This window comes from Hemicordylus capensis, chromosome 3 (assembly GCF_027244095.1).
Source record: "Hemicordylus capensis ecotype Gifberg chromosome 3, rHemCap1.1.pri, whole genome shotgun sequence".
In the NCBI taxonomy this organism is placed as follows: Eukaryota; Metazoa; Chordata; class Lepidosauria; order Squamata; family Cordylidae; genus Hemicordylus; species Hemicordylus capensis.
Window position 1 is genome coordinate 255,681,709 of NC_069659.1, and position 17,561 is coordinate 255,699,269.

General features: G+C 44.1%; 1 long non-coding RNA gene across 1 annotated transcript in view; it reads left to right on the forward strand.

Annotated features, from left to right (window-relative positions):
- Positions 1–10,721: 10,721 nt before the first annotated feature.
- LOC128351575 (uncharacterized) overlaps positions 10,722–17,561 on the forward strand; it is a 50,505-nt gene continuing 43,665 nt past the window's right edge. The window contains exon 1 of the long non-coding RNA XR_008319876.1: positions 10,722–10,833. This is a non-coding gene — a long non-coding RNA (uncharacterized LOC128351575). The remainder of the gene's footprint in view (positions 10,834–17,561) is intronic.

Below are 17,561 nucleotides of genomic sequence, written 5' to 3' on the forward strand. Positions count from 1 at the left end.
ATGTAGGATCTGGGCGCATGGAAGAAAGGAGATCAAACCAATCCTCAAAGATTCAATGGGCTTTATTGACTATAAAAGAATAACAACATCAATTCTAGTTGAGCAGAAAGCAGAACACTCTATCAATATTACCAACAGTATTTAAACAGAACATCCTAGCCAGTACCAATATTCAACCAGTGTTCCTAACTAACATGTGTGTGTGTGTGTGTGTGTGTATTAAATCTTCCTAGAGCCTAACATAATTCAGATATAGACAGAAAAAAGGTGGGGGGGGGGGGGGTAAGGAAGGCTGAGGGCTGGCATGGTTTTGGGGAGATCAGGAATTAGTAGAGGGAAAGGGGGGGGGAAGGAGAAGAAGGGGAAGGGATGAGGGGATCCAAGGCTTGTAAAGGCAGCATATTACCAGGATCAGAGAGACTTGAGAGCAGTGGATCTCTTCAGCTGAAGGAGCGAGGTTCTTGGCTGGAGACAGGAGTTTTAGCAGTTGCTCAGATCACGGCTGAGAGTCAGAGCACCATGGCTGGGGAAGTCTTGACTTCTCACTGCACAGTAGAAGTCACAGACAGCTCCTGTCCATGGACAGAGTTCCTGCTTGTTGCCCCGCGGCTTAGCAGCAAACCCTAGAATTGCTTGTGAGCAGATCTTGCTTGTAGGCACAGATTGCCCATAGGCACAAGACTGCCAACTCTCTGTCCAGTAGCCTCATTCTTTATAGTGTATTTTCCTTTGATCTATTCAAATCTCATCTTTTCCTGGGTCCTCAAAAAGGGGTGACAATGCTGTTACCTTCTGGACAATGTCTTTTAATTATTCAGGATATTGGCCAGTCCAGAGAGATCTGAATCTCATCTTCTGTAAACTGTGTGCTTAGGAAGGGGGGGCATTGCCCAAAGCAAATCTGCATCTCTGAGTTGCAAATGGGTCTCTTCCCAAAAGGTGTTAAAAGTCAGGAGTTAGTGAGAGACTTAGTTCTATTTGTGTGAGACAGCAATTACATTATTTCTTGTGTACCTCTATCTAGTGTGTAATTATAACAAGAGAATATTTAAAGTAACATAAAAAGGGGTATATGTGTGAGACGAGTTAATCAATACATTTGACTAAGGCAGAAGCATCCTGTCAGTGAGGTAAGAATTAAAGTCTACAGGTGTTTTATTTGTATGCATTTACCTATGTTGAATCTCTATAGAGAGCAATTGAGTTAATCGTTGACAAGGATTAACGCTGACTTCTTGCAACAGGAGAGGGGAGATCAGGCTCTGGCCTCTTCCACAGACATTATGTGGTAGTGAGTCACATTTTAGCATTTGGATATAGCATTCAGCATTCAGGCCTGGCTTTTGTACTCCCTTGAGTATCCATTTCACAATACAATGCTGGATTGCTTCCTCCTTCACAGAGCAGTTGACCTGGGTGTCAGTTCACCTTGAGTCCAGGCCTTAATTGAACTCTTAATATAAAATGAAATCAGGCATAGGCCTGAATTCCACATACTTCTGAGTTGGTACCTTTAAGTCTAAGGTTGGGGTACATACATGTGCCCGTAACATAGGCGGGCCTTATAACAGTGCTGTGGGATGAACCCATAGAAAACAAACTCCCACACTGCTGCTGTCACATCTGAACCAGGGGTTCTCAACCTGTGGTACTCCAGATGTTGCTGAACTTCAGCTCCCATCACTCCAGCTACAATTTATTGTGGATGGGGATGATGGGAGTTGTAGTTCAGCATCATCCGGAGGATCACAGGTTGAGAACCCCTGATCTAAAGGATACCAAACAAATCCACGCCACTTACAGATAATCATTCAAGCAGAACAGATTTTTGTAATGGAAGGAGTGGCATCCAGTGGCATACCTGGGTCAGAAGCATAGGTCGGGAATAAAACCTACCACCATGCTACTGCATTCCCCCACATATTTATTCATCCCAGACGGACACCTGTTAAGGGACCTCTGTAATAATAATGACATGGTTCAATATTACACTACTGGGATTTCCCTTCATGCCCTTCTGCATTCCACATTTAAAATTCTTAGAGTGTGTTTGTCCAGATAAGCTATCCTTCTTTGCTCCTTCATATACGCTTCTGAGGGTTGTTGTATCTGAATGGCTATGACCAGGGTGTCTGTGGAAGTCATGGGCACAGGACAGAGTTCTGAGGATCTCAATTTTTTAGACAAGCAAGTCTCAGGCTCTTCTGAAGATGAAGAGTTGAAAGTGTGTGGACTATGCCCAGTGAAAGGAAGGTCCCCACATAGCTCACTGTCCCTCTCCATGAGAAACAGTAGCAAAATAAATTATGCAAAATAAGCAAACATATTTAAAACTTATTTACACAGGTTGCAGCTTTTCCTGGCACAGTACATAACATTTTAGCTTCAATGACTATGTTTTTTTAAAGAGTCACAGCCATTGATTCCATACATGATCATATAAGCATATGAAGATACCTTATACTGACTCAGACCATTGGTCCAGCGAGGTCTCTATTTCGCTCACTGGTAGCAAATCTCCAGGGCTTCAGATGCCTAGAAATGAACCTCTTCTCTGCCACTGAGCTACAGTCCCATCCTGCATCCATATAAACAGAGGTACAGCTTGTATTTAGTTTTACATTAAAGGTTCTATATTATGGAGCAGTGCTCACACTAGACTTCTAATAACTAAATTATCTATTGTTTACAATTAATTGGAAAAACCCAGTGCATAACAAAAAACAAGCACATCTACCTACAAGCTGTATCTAGTTCTAGACATCGGGGCCTAGGGCTCCCTAGGATTGCTGCTGAGGAATGTGAAACCCAGAGAAAATAATACAGGCCGAACCATTTCCACAGGCTTCTGCTGCAAAACTAAAATGTTTCTTCAGTAATTTCACATGGCTTGTTTCATTCTGAGGCCTTCTGGGCTTGGTTGTGAACCATGCAGTACACAAAATTATAGAGCTAATAATTACACTATTTTGCTCTTAGACATGTCCATTTGGTGGCATCGAAATAATTTACAAAGAAGAATCCATCTTATTATCTGATAATAGAATAGTATTTTACTATTATGAACTGCCATGGTTCACAGTTATGTAATGATTTTTATTGCTCTTGAAACATATGAAATGGATTTATTTATTTATTTATCATATTTGTAGACTTCCACAAACTTCCATCTCTGGGCAGTTTACAACAACATAAGACAGATTAAAAGTTAAAACCTTAAAACTATTTAAAAACCAGTCAAATTAAACAGCTTGGGTGAAAAAATAAGTCTTTAGAGACTTTTTGAAAGTTGCAGTTTTGAAAGTTCTTACAACAACCACCCAGTGAGGCAACTATTGTACAATGGAGCCCTATTTTATGGGAGGAACTGAGGGTCATCCAGTGAGTTCATGCTCAAGGTGGGACTGAACATGGGTCTAGCTCCAGTGTTGTCATTGCAGTGGCACTCATTCATGTTCTTCTGGAAAGAGCGGATAAAATTCTCACTCTCAGAATGGGAGCACTAACATTATTTCAATATGGAGAGAATTATTTGGTTTTGAGAGAGTTATGCTTTTGTCTTTTGTGAAAATTTCTGGTCCAGCAGGTTACTTATGTTGCATGTTTGACTTAAACCTCACAGAATGTCAATGAGATTTGAGGCCTGCTGGTTACACACATTGCTTCAATGCTTTGTTGACCTCGCTTTACACTGTGATCTTCTTTCTGCTGAAGTCAAGATTCACCATGGGTCTACTGATTTCTGCAAGAACAAAACTGAGCCCTTCTGCTAAGATGTTGCAATGCAACTTTGCTCCGTGGATGTTTTTTTTTAAAAAAAATTATTTTCCTTTGGAAAAAGTGTGATGTTGCTTTTATTGATTTGGGGAGTGGGGAGACAGTGTTAGAGGGTGACCTTGAAAAATGTGATAAGTGGCAAGAGTGCTGAAAAGTTAAATCACAAATGGGATGGCTAAAAGCGGAATTCTTTCTAGCCTTTGTTGATATTCCAGGGTTAAAGACTTCCACTTGCTTCTACTCTATTTGAAAAAGCTATTTAGCAACCATCAAGTGGCCTGCTCTTCTCTCAGCTTCCAAAAGGAAATATTCACAGTTGTAGAAGTGTCCACCTGCAAAACATTAACCAAAATGTCCTCTAGGCATGCTCTCATATCTATACAATTTGTGTAGTTAAAAGCTCAATCTGTAAAGATCTCAGAATTATCATTATACAAATGCAATACATCATCCAGATATAGGGTAGTTTTTATTCTTTTGAATAGTGAATATTCTGAAAGTTCTCAAATATCTATTTGTAATGGCCTGGAGAAAAAGTATAAGTAAGACTAACTGCTTGCATGAACATTCTCTAATTCTGACTAGCATAGTCCCCATAGGTTCTTGTTATAAGACATTCTCTGAACCATTAGAAATCATTTCAGGGTCAGAAGTTCCATTTAGTTTTCTATTTAACACTCAGTTCTGCTGCAGAGCTGAAGGTCTACCATTTAGACACGGCAGGAGAGGCTGGCTGTAATCAACTTCTCCTTCCACTCATGTTTCAGATTATATATGATAATTCATCATTTGTGGCCAACTCCTTGGTTCTATCTACTGAGGAGCTAATGTTATAAACAAGTAAAATGGGCTGTTATAACATAGAAAACACTTGGCTTACAAAAAAGTTTGAATGTTTGACCCATGTTGATAACATTCCGATAGTTATTATGAGGTATAAAACAGTAACCACAACAAATGCTACAAAAATATATTGTATTTTTAAAAAATATATGATATTGTATATATTCAAGAGCAGGCCTTTAAACCTTGATTAGAATCTTATTCCCTGCACCACTCAGAATATGAAATGGGGCCCAAAGGGTAACATTTGAAAAACTGTGTGTTTTTAATTTGTGACAAAACCTGTGAAATATAAATTTGGACATTACAGCCTACGGATTGGTTGTAGAAACCCCATGGTCTGTTGTTGTGCTGGCAGGCTGAAGTTGACAGCTACTTGGAGTTGATTTAATAATCAGTTGCCTTTCTTTTATGAAAAAAAATTGTAATAAATCATGTAAGTAAAATTTTTTTGAATGGTGCTTCTAATTGAAAATGGCGTTCAAGGACTTAATTATACAATAAGAAATTTCTGGGCTCAGAACTGTGAGGAAAACCTGTGCCCTGTAATCTTAGATGTGTGAGGTCTGGTAAGATCTAAGATTACCAGTGTCACAGCTTCCAGAGATAGGAACTGCACATGGAGGCCTTGGAAACAACTGACTGCTGGGTGCCCTACAATTAAGATATAGAGACAACTCTGTTTAGAGGGATAGGCCTGCCAAAATGCTGCGTGCTTAGCATGGGAAGGTAACAAGCATGGTAGGAAAGGGGTAGCTACCCTGGTTACAGAGATGGCTCTGCACTGTAAGGATACATGAGACTTTCCCTTTAAGAAAAAAACTGTCTGGATTAGAAGTGAAGCCTGGAAAAATGGGGCAGGGGCAGGAAGGCAGTGTAAAAACAATTGAAGGAAAACACACCCGTTGTAAATACATTTCTTCACAGATATGACTTGGTTCTTTAGAGTGCAAGTGATAGGAGTTAGTGGCAGCAAAACCACATGGAAACATAAGGTATAGATTGGGGTCAGGAGAAGGAAACCGCAGGTCTATTTTCCCGCTAAACTCCAGTTGCCTGCATTCAGACATACAGCTTCCAAAACTGGAGGTGAAGGGACCTCTACTTTTGTGTTGTTTGTGAATGCAGCCAGTGTTTAGAGTACAGAGGCAGAAAGGGGAGAATATATAAATACTAGCTGATCCCACACAGAGCATCTGTGTGGTAGTGCACTGAGCCTGGGGCATCCCCTCTCTCTCTCCTCCCACAACTTACTCCCTGTCTCCCCCCCACAACTCTCTCACTCGCTCTCCCCCCAACTCTCTCGCTTACACTCTCCCCCCATAACTCTCTCAGTCTCTCTCCCCCCAACAACTCTCTCACACACACTCTCTCTCTCCACAACTCTCTCTCTCTCTCCTTGCACAAGTCTCTTTCTCTCTGAGCATCTGCAGCTCTGGCTGGCCCAGCCACTGCCGCTGTTTCCACCCCTATACACACAGGCTGTTGTTATGCCCGGCTTTCTGTCCTGCTGCCCCCCTCACTGAGCTTTCCCCTTGGCCGCTTCTCCTCAACCCTGCAGTGGCCACTTCTCCTTGGCCTGCCGGCTGACCCACCAGCAGGCACTTCCCCTCGGCCTGCTGGCAGCCACTTTCCCTTGACCCGCCAGTGGCTGCTTCACCTTGCCCGACCCGCCAGCCAGCCCAGCAGCAGCCAACTTCTTCTCGGGCCATTGGTGGCCACTTCTCCTCAGCCCACTGGCCGGCCCGGCAACAGCCGCTTCTTCTCGTTGAGGAACTCTCACGAGAGATTGCGACGCATCCCCACACATCAAAGACCGGCCTGTCTTGGAGAATTAATTATATTGATAGATAGATGTTAAGTTAAAACAAATAAGTAAGTAAATATGTTGGGCCTTAAATTGAGTAGGCTGTCACTGAGGGGGGTGAGCCTAAGAATGCAAACCTGCTGGCAGGGCCTCACTGGGTGAGGTTTCAGGACAACTTCATATTAGAACAGACTGTTGACACAGGAACAAGCCATGGTATAATGAACCTGTGGCTGCCCGCCACAGGGAATTACACAAGGCTGCATCCAACAGGAAACAGTTGCTACTGCATATGTGTGCTTTATAGAGACACAGAATGGTCTACTTAGCTCTGTATGATGTGGAACTGCTCCTTAGGATGAGAGACCTGTCATCCTGTGGTGAAGAACATTTTAACACACTGCTGCCTTGTTTAGACATTTTTGTACATGTGTGCAGATGTGGGTGCATGCACATAGTTTGGAGCCACTTCAGATGATACTTCATTTCCCTGGCCCACCACACATGATAAGGATGTGCATGTGCCATTTTGGAAGGGCGGTATACAAATAAAATAAAATAAATAAAATAAAATAAAATAAAAAAATAAATGTGCCATAAATGTGCATGTCCTTCCTCCCCTTCTGGCGTGCAGGAGCTTCTCTCCTTAATTGCATGGGTGTGTATGTGTCTGAACTGCCCTCCACACACGTTAGAAATACTAGTTAAACCTAGTATTAACATATGTAGAAGAGTGGCCCACCCCCACAAAATTAAGGAAAGACATTCTTGCACACCATTCATTGGGAAGGACATGCATACTCAGAGGGCATGCATATTCTTAAAACATGTGCTGGGCTGGGTGGGCAAAGTGTAGTCCAACAGCCCCTTTGTGCAAATGACTGTATATGGGTTCAGGTATAGTGAACAAGAACTAGTGTGCTCTATTGGAACAACTGTACTAATTTTTCTTTCTTGCCCCACTCCCCACTCTGGCATTTATGTACTATTGCAAGGATATGGCTTTGATGTTCCCACAGTGCAATGTTCCGATTGCAGTCCTTGGCAGGACAGTATAAGTCAGTGGACCGGGTTTCATGATCAGTGAGACCCAGTTTCTCCTGGTGAGCGGGAAGAGCGGGCTAAGCCCGCTCTCCCCGCTCACGAGCGGGCAGGGAGCCCTGGGCAGCCTGATCAGCCACCCACATGATGGTCGGCTCCGAGATGGAGCCGGTGGGGGGAGCGGGGGCCACGCGGCCCCTGCAAGCCCCAGCATGCCCTGCGCGACTGCGCAGGACATACTGGGGAGACCCCCGAGCTGGGAGGCTGCTTTTAAGCCTCCCGGCCAGGGGTCTACTCATGAGTAGGCGCCGTGCAAAGGCGCACCGCGGCTACTCACAATCGTAAAAAGCAGGTTTGCTGGAGCGCTCGCTCCGCAAACCTGCTTTTTGCCAGGGGTTCTCGAGCGGGTTACCTGCTCAAGAACCACCAGGCTTGGCTGCGAGCCCGGTGGTTCTTACCATCACAAAAATCGGGCTAGCCTCTGCTAGCCCGATTTTTGCTGATCGTGAGAAGCGCCCCCTTGTGTGAATAACAGCACATGTGTTCATTTAAAAAGTGAATCTGGGTTCAGGCCCCACAAATGCAGCATACTGAAAGGAAGTATACTATATGTGTGTTCAACATAATGTGTGAATAACAATATGTGCACAGATCATGCATACATCATATACAGAGTGTACATGTACTAAATGTGTGAATAGGGCTTCTATGTACAGCATACACATGCTTGTATCTGTACATGCAGATACAGTAATCTACAAATTAAGGTAATGCAACCTGACCATTACGTGTGGGTGGGGAAGGCGCAGGGGCAAGGGAAGATCCAGCTTATCTTCTCCCCAGACGAGCATGTTCCACATGTGGGACACGTGGCTCGTGCGCCCACACAATCTGCACTACACTAGCAGCGCAGAGTTCTGGAGGCCAGGAAAATGAGTCCTGGCCTTCAGGTATCCCACAGTGTAGTGCATGACAAGCACGGTGCATTGGGGGAATCCCCTGTGAATTGGGAGATCTAAGTGATGGGGATAAGGTACCTGATGGGGTGTGCTTGTGCCTTTAACCCTGACTAAAGTCTGGGCTAAAGAGTTGGGATACCTGTGAGAGCAGCAATGAGATTTGGCTTGATGCTGGTGCTCCACACAAGCAGACCAACCCAGGCTAGGCTGTCCTAGCCTGGGTTGGGCTGCTTGTGTGAACAGCCCTACTATGTTCCAATGGAGGCACAGCAGTACACAGCATTATTCTATTAATTCAACTATTTTTTGCTGACAACTCTCTGGAGCAGCCCACTACAAAGAAAATTAGACTGACAAATAAAAAACAAGCACAACATATCTGAGGACCGTCCTTACTTTATAATCCATCTCGGTCGAAGGCTGTTTAAACCCCTAAGGAGATCATATGAGCCCAACCCTTCACACAGGCTTCTGTTGCAAAACTAAACTTCCCATCCAGTTCTCTCACATGACCTTCTCATTGTGAGGCATTCTGGACTTGTCCCATAATACTGAACATATTCGTTAATATTAGGCATATGTGTGGATTCAGCAGTAGAACCACAGTGGCCATTTCAAGCTTCACATTCATATGAATTGACCCTGAAAGAGATTAGCAGGAAGCCAAGAAATAAGATACCTATTCATTTCCCCTTTAATTATTTTCCTGAAAGATTATTTCATCTTTATCAGTTTAAAATCTGGTCTGATAAGAACAAATATAGTCTTTCATAACATAACAGCCCTGCTGGATCAGGCCCAAGGCCCATCTAATCCAGCATCCTGTTTCACTCAGTGGCCCACCAGATGCCTCTGGGGAGCCCACAGGCAAGAGCTTAGGACATGCCCTCTCTCTTGCTGTTGCTTCATTTCCTTACCCCACCCCATCAGATCCTTTCTTAATTCATTTGCTTTTAATTAGTTATTTTTGGAGAGTTTGTCAATATGGTCTGGCTCCTCCTTTTGGCCTCAGTGATTAAAGGCCCACTCATTCATGGGAGACAAATGGAGCCCCAGCTCAGATACTCCTGCTTCTGAGGAGAATGTGAGGCAAAGGACGTGGTTGCAGAAACTACGAGAGGAAAACTAAAACACTGCAACCTCTGCGTAGGATGATTTGGAAAGGCACTGCAAGCCAGAACAGCAGTGGGAACAGCAGAAACTGCAACCTGCGAAAGGGGATGCGAATTACAGGGGATTTAAGCATAATCGCTGCAGGAGGAACAGAGACTGCAACCTGTGGGAGCAATGCTGAAAGAAAAGAACTGCAGGTCAGCATAGCAGCAGCAGGAGCAGGAACACAAGAGACTGCAGCTTGTCAGAGGCCCTGAATAAAAGCTGTAGGCCAGAGAAGCAGCGGGAAAAACAGAAACAGTAACCAGCAAGAGGAATTCTGAGAGAAAAGGAGCTTCAGGCTTCACAGCAGTGAAAAAAGAATAGAAAACTGCCACTTGGCTGCTCAGGTTCAGGGGAATGGAGCAAGTACGATGGCGAAAGGGGCAGAAAGGCTGAGCTTAGTGTTTTCTGACTGAAGCAATTTGGTACCTGCACTTGACTGGGCTACTAGGTGGTAGTATTAATGTATTTGTATATTAGTATTAATGCTGCTGGGTGATTTTTTAAAAAATTATTGTCAAGAGGTTCAGAGATTTGGGACATGGTTCTTCAATGTCAAAACTGAATTTTAAAAAATAGGCTAGGCTGAAGAAGCCGATTTAGTTAAATACTAGTTTTCTAGACATTTTGATCAAAGCTCTGCATTTTCTCAGATTTTTTTTTAAGTTGCTCTTACTTCAAAGGGAAATGTTAAGTTGGAAAACTTCAGTTATGAAAAATAACTATCGGCCATAAACAGCTTTCCTGAGATTATAGTTCTGAAGGTCAGAAGATATTGGGGCCGTTCACACGACAAGCCCTACCTGGGCTTGCACAGCCCTACCTGAGTAGGACTGGTCATGTGGAATGCTAGGATCAATCCCGATCCAGTGTTCTCCGACCAGGTATCTCAGGTTTTCTACCCGGGCTACAGCCTACAAGTAAGGGAGAAGGACATTTGTACGTCTACTCCCTTACTCCCAGCTTGTGCAGAAGCCTGGGCCCAAGCTTCCATATAATTGGGTAGAAAAAGCACCCAACAGCTTGGAACTCCCTCTATGCACCATGCTCTTTGCTCAGTGCATTGTGGGATTCTGGAGGACTTCCTGAGCAGATCATGCGATTGTGTGGACTTCCTGCTGTGGGTTGTCTGGGCACACGAGCAGCAGAAGTGGAAGGAGCTGCTGGTCGTCTGGAGGAGGCAGGTAGGAGCTTGCCTCCCCCCACTGCCCCGTTCTCAGTCTGGACGTTGAATGACATTATTTGTGCAAGGTATAGTGAGCAAGAACTAGTGTGCTCTACTGGAACAACTGTACTAATTTTTCCTTCTCTCTCTCTCCCCCCACCAACTCTGGCATTTATGTACTATTGCAAGGATATGGCTTTGATGTTGCCACAGTGCAATGTTACCCATGCAGTCCCGCCAAAAGGCAAAACTAGCACTTGGAGTGCAAAAATAAACCCCAGCCAAAAACACAAACCCCAAAGTTATTAAAGATCTTGTCTGGACCAAGATTAGCCTGCAAATTACTTCAGTGGGACTTATTTCCAAGTAAATGTGTTTGGAACCAAGGTGTTAGACACAAGTAAACAGTTTCATAGAATTTCTATGACTGAATCTTATTTTCAAGGAAGATATTTGTTAACAAACAGAAAAATAGAGTCAGAGTAGAGTCTGCACCTAATTGTGCAGGTAACCTGCCTAGAGAGCAGGAGGCTGTTGGTTCAAATCCCCACTGGTGTGTTTCCCAGAATATGGGAAACTCCTATATCAGGCAGCAGTGATATAGGAGGTGCTGAAAGGCAACATCTCAAACTGCACAGGAGAAGGCAATGGTAAATCACTCCTATATTCTACCAAAAAACTCACATGGCTCTGTGGTTGTCAGGAGTTGACTCTGACTCAACAGCACAACCTTTCCTTTTCCTTTAGAGTCTGAAAGCTGGTAATGCTGCTAACATATTGCATTTACTTGGGAGTTAATTCCATTGTAGTCAACAGGACATTCTTCTAGGAAAACTTGCATAGGATTGTGCTGCACCGATGCAAAATTTTCAACCAATGCTTCTACCTAAAGAGTGAATCATAGCTTTCCTCCCTAATCTCTGGTTCGGGTGGGAACCTAGAATACATATTGCAATCCACCAATTTCACCAATAGAACAAAGTTGCTAAAGAGAAGCTAAATACAAAATGTGTGTATAAAGTATCCCAGTTAGAGAAATGGAGGTTACTTGTTCCAAAAGTTCATGGAATTATTTTAGCACACAATCCTGGATCCCAAGCATTGAGTATCTGCTGAATTAGATCTAAACATAAAGCAACATCATTAAAAATATATTTGGTTCAAGTATTCTTTTCACATGATCAGTCATTTCTTGACAATAATGAGTTCTTGAAATTCATGATTATGAGATCTGCCTTGCCAAACTGGGACTCAAACCACATGCTTATCAAAACAAGTAGTATAAACTTGGCAAAGGCAGTGCTCTAGTTCAGCCAATCATATTTTTATTTCAAATAGCAAAATAACTTTCGAAGCCACTTAAGACTTAGCTCTGTTATTGTGTTTAAATAAAAACAACATTTCACACAGTATTCCTCCACATTGAAGCCAAAGTCAACAAAAGATTGGTACCTTTCCCTCTGAAATGATAATGGACTTATTCACAGAAGGTTCACAAAGTTCCTCACTGCCCACCCCAACCCCACCCCACCCCACCTTCTGCCCAGCATGCAGATATATAGAATTGCTTGCTTGGGGTTAAAGCTCTAAAACAGAATTATATATAGATTTTCTTCTGACTCTGCATTCAAAAGAATTGTGGAAATCACCAAACAGTGAAGTTCATTATAATTAGGGCTGTTCCCAAAATTCTCCTGTTTCAGGTTTTTAGCCAAAAACAGCAATGTGTGTGGGGTGGGTGGGGGTGGGGAGAATACTTAGGAATACCGCTCCCCAAAGTTTGAGTCTGTGAATGTACACACTGTTTTTATCCTTTTCAGTGCCATTGTTTCTTCTAACAGCTAGTGCTGCTTTAGCACCATCTCTTTCTAACTAGCCAACCTGCACAGAGCATCTTTGGGGCCGGCTGTATCCCGCTCACTCCCTTCTGCTCCACACTCTTGCCCCTCTTCCCCTACCTCCCACCCCACTCTCTTGCCCCCTCCTGCCTCACTCTCTCTTGCCCCTTCCCTTCCCTCCCCACTCTCTCTTGCCCCCTTCCCTCCCTCCCCACTCTCTCTTGCCCTTCCTCCCCCACCCACCCCTCTTTCTCACCTGCCTGCCCCAGTCTCTCTTGCCCTCCCCCTCCCCTGATCCTCTCTCCTGCCCCCCTTCCCCCTGCCCCACACTCTCTTGCCCTCCCTCCCCTCCCCCTGCTCATCTCTCCTGCCCTTCCCCTCTCCCCTCCCCCCACTCTCTTAGCCTCCCCCACTCTCTCTTTCCCTCCCCCTCCCTCTTTCTCTCCCCTGCCTCCTCCTTCTTGCCCTTGCCTTCACCCTGCCCCACTCTCTCTTCCCCTCCCCCTCCCCCCACTCTCTTCCCCTCCCCCTCCCTCCTCTCCCTGCATTTTATTTTACAGTATTTACCGGGCGGCAAACACGGAAGTTCTGCCACCCGGATCCCTCCCACCCCAGCCTCCCGTGGGCGTCTGGCCTCGGTGGCTGCTTCCACCGCCGCCTGGCCGTGAACTGCCTCCGTGGCCGGGCCCAGCACCTCCGTGGCCTGCCCCGCCGCTGGGCCGAGTGCCGCCTTTGCGGCTGGGCCTGCCGGGTCCATTGCCGCCGCTTGCTAGTCTCTGTGGCTGGCCTCTTTGAGGCTGGCTACCTCTCCCCCCACCCCCACCTTCTTGTCCAGGCTGCCGGGCTGAGTCCCGCTGCCTCGCCCTGGCCCGCTGCCTCGCCTCCACGGCCGGGACGGGCCTGCGGCCACCGTCACCACCCGCAGCCTGGCCCGCCGCTGGCCAAATTATCCTGGGTGCGCTGCGCTAGCCAATCAGGTGCCTACGCCACCAAGCCAATCAGCTGGGCATCCAGGACGCACATTTGGAGGCACACTCAGGAGAAATATATATATAAATAGATGAATGCTCCTTTTTTCACTTCCTAGATTAGTTACACAGGTAATCCTATTCAGTCAGGAATCTAATAATCACTAGGAAAAGTGTCATGACTCCGCATAGCCAATCAGATTTGGGTATGCAATAATATCACAGAAGGTAAATGATATCAAGAGGGAGTGGGGAGAGTAAATGAATAGGCTACCATTTTTGTGAGCAATGCTAAAATAAAATGTCAAAAAATGGGATAATATTTCTTTTTGACAAAATTGTTGATGTCACAGGCTTGCAACGCTCAATACGCCCACTGCACGGGCGCGTTGAAGGCCCAGATAGACAGGCCCATCAGCTGCTGCACCTGCTGCCACTGCCACCATGGGGGAGTCCGAGGCCTACTCAACTCATCTCCTCCCCACCTCCTGGTTGTGCACACGGCAGTGGTGAAAATGACGAGGAGTGGCGCAGCAGGCGTGGGCAGTGGCACGGTGGCAGGAGCCCCCCCAGGACATTTGGAGGCCCCCCTGGACTCAGGAGGCCACGGACTGGGGCCCATGGTCCGGGAGAAAGAGCACCTCTGCCTGAGGGCTAGAGAGGGAATAGAAAACTGATTCCAATTTGCAGGTGAAAATGTTGTTCTGCCAGTGCAGTCTTAGTCAGGATATCTTAGTGAGTAGTCTTAGCTGAACCCTAAATTATTTACTTTTGTTTTTTATTCAGAGTGAGTTTAGTTTCACAACAGCCATATAAAAGAAGAGGTTGTTTAGGCAGAGAAAGAATTTCATAGCAGAACAGGGAGTTGAACCAGGGGTTCTACTTTGATTGGAGCACACATTTCACATGTTTTATTTCCACTTATCTCAGTGCAGCTCAAAGAAATAAATAGGGATTCAATCCATTGGAATAATAGAGCACAATGGGCAAGGTACACCATAAAGTAAAGTAAACTTGTGCTGTCGAGTCGGTGTCTGCTCCTGGTGCCCACAGAGCCCTGTGGTTTTCTTTGGTAGAATACAGGAGGGGGTTACTATTGCCTCCTCCTGTGCAGTATGAATGATGCTTTTCAGCATCTTCCTTTATCACTGCTGCCCAATATAGGTGTTTCTCATAGTCTGGGAAACTTACCAGCGGGGATTCAAACCAGCAACCTCTTGCTTGCTAGGCAAGTTACTTCCCTACTGCGCCATTTGGTGGCTTGCCTATATGAAAGGCAGGGGTGGTTCTTCCATGAGGCAAGATGAGTCAGATATCTCAGGCAGCAGATTACTGAGCTGCCAGCATGCTGACAAGATTCCCTCTGCTGCCATCAGTGCAGTTCTTTGGGACTGATCTGACCCTTGCTAGTTTTGCATGGAGCAGCTCTTTGCAACACCTCTTTTGCATGGAGCAACTCTTTGCAAAGCTTGCAAGAAGCACAAGGAGAGAAGGGATTGCTGGCAACCTTTCCTCCTCATGCCACTTTTTGAGCTTATAAGGGTCAGTTTTGCAAGCCATACCAATTGCTTTGGTTGTGTTTTAGTCACTACAATATTTTTGGCCACCCTTGATGAAAAGTAGATACAGTGTTACATTTGTCCCATTTGGAGAAGCACCCAGCCTCTGTCACTTATATATCATTCTCCCCGCCAGGCTTGGTCACCATAGCTTTAGTATTTTAATTGTACCATACATTTATCTGGGGCAATGAGATGACCACTTCTTAGTTTAATCCTTGCATGAGACAGTCTGCCTATTTGACCCCTGGCTGTGTTTCTGCTTTCTGTTTCTGCTTTTCTGATATAGCAGGAAGTAGAAGAAGGGCTCCATGGTACATCAGAAAGCAATACCAGTGTGTCAGAAAAGGTTCTTGTACAGAAGCTACAACTCATGCCAACCTAAGTGGCTAAAGTGAGCCAATGATGACCTTGTTTGGGGATTCAGTTGCCTTTTGTGCATGATCAATGCACACACATGATGATATGATGCATTTTGGAGTTTGATCTGAGCATTGATACGCTAGGAAACTATTCACACATAAAGACAAAACTGGGCTAAGGAAGGCCAGGGTTTGCCTGCTCATGTGTACCACCGGGATCATGCCCGATCTCGGCGGCGCTTTGATGGCAAGCCTGCCTCCAAAGCCACCCTCTTAAATGAGGTTAGGAGAGAGTGTTCTCCTAACCCCATTATACTGATCATCTGCCAGCCCCGATCCAGCCACCCAGCAACAAAAAGAAGATTGTCTGCAGGGGAGGTAAGCTTTTTGAGGCTTTCTCTCCTCACCCCTTTGAGCCCTTCTCACAGATTGTGAGAAAGGGCTCATTGACTGCTCAGCTTCCCAGATATCAACAGATATAGACATGGCTTTGTAATACATTCTCTTTTAGGTGTGATCCACATTTTTCCAGCTATCAGTAGTCTTCAGTTAGTTTTATTGTGAGTTTTATAACTTCAGTAAGTTTTGAATACAAAACCTCAAGTTAGATCTAAAGAGGCATGAATAATTTGCTGAACATAAAACAAAGAATTGTCACCAAATGAAATTATATCAACTGGGACACCAACTTGACAGCTCTTAATCAATCAATCAATCAATCAGCCACTACACACAGGAAGCTAATTCCTTTTTAATATATTTATTATTTCAGCAGTATGTGATAATAGTTTTTGTTTATCTTTATTTAACTGATAGAACATCTTCAGAAGAAACAGAGCAAATACAAACTAGAGTGACTTATGTTATGTTAATTACATGTATGAAATAGACGTAGTGTGAAATAGAAGTTGTGCTCCTTGTATTTTTCACATACCATTAATGTTCTGTGGGGTTTACATACAGCCCTGATGTAGGGACAGCTCGCACATATCTTCTTTTGATCATTAATTGTATGCATGAATACAGGAAGTGTGACTTGCTATAAGATTCTGAGTATTTATAAGTACCTGTACTTTAATTTTTTAAAGAAGGCACTTCATTGACAACTGCCCATATTTACTTGGAACCATCTGTTATACACATAATTAAAATAATTTGTAATGAGCTTATTAGTGCACATAATATAAACTATGAGGATATAAATCATGAATGTTGGGGGATGGGCAGCATATGAGTGTGAAAATATAGCAACTTAAGCTCCCAATTATTCACGACTATGCCCTAGTAGTTTGACCCATTACAAAGGCAAAATCAGGAGTTCTAGTATTGCTGCAATTTTTAAAGTAATAATTTCTTTTTTCAAAGATTCTTTTTCTCTTCCTCCCACCTCTTGTCTGGAGTCAGATGGCCTCTTATAATTGCAGTATCAAATCTTTGCCTCAATTTTCAAGTGCAGGTGATTTCCAATGATTAAAGATGCACAACAGGGAATAAACAAAAATGCTTACATGCAATTATTTTTAATTAGTATTTGGCTATAACGTGTATGCCTTCATAAAAAAGTCTGTTATTCACATAAACATCTGTTACCATACACACAAGGAAACACACTGTAAGTCTGTCATCACATCACCACAACAGAAAATACTAAGGAAGGCCAGACAGGAAAGCCAACACTTGGAGTTTTGAAACAAAAGATATAAACATAACGGCCAAAACAGACACTGCACCACGCCTTACAATTAAGGCCCTTGACAATCAAAGGAAGAGCTGTTGCCAATGGAGTTGTACATGAAAAAGTTAAAATAAATGGAATTATTCTTTGAACACAATAGAATTCCATAAGCCTAGGATGATTTCAAACTCTTTTACTAATTTTGTACCAGTGTGCATAATCAAAAGATTTCCTGTTTGCGTGGTATTCATCAATTTTTGAAATCTTTTTTTAAAAAGCCAGTTATACCACATTAAGAACAAACAGCTCTGCTGAAGCACCTAAATAAATAAAAGCAGAGGACTACATTTTGGCCTCATATCCAGAAGCTGAATCATTAGTAAGTGGGAGAACAATGCATGTGGGATATTTT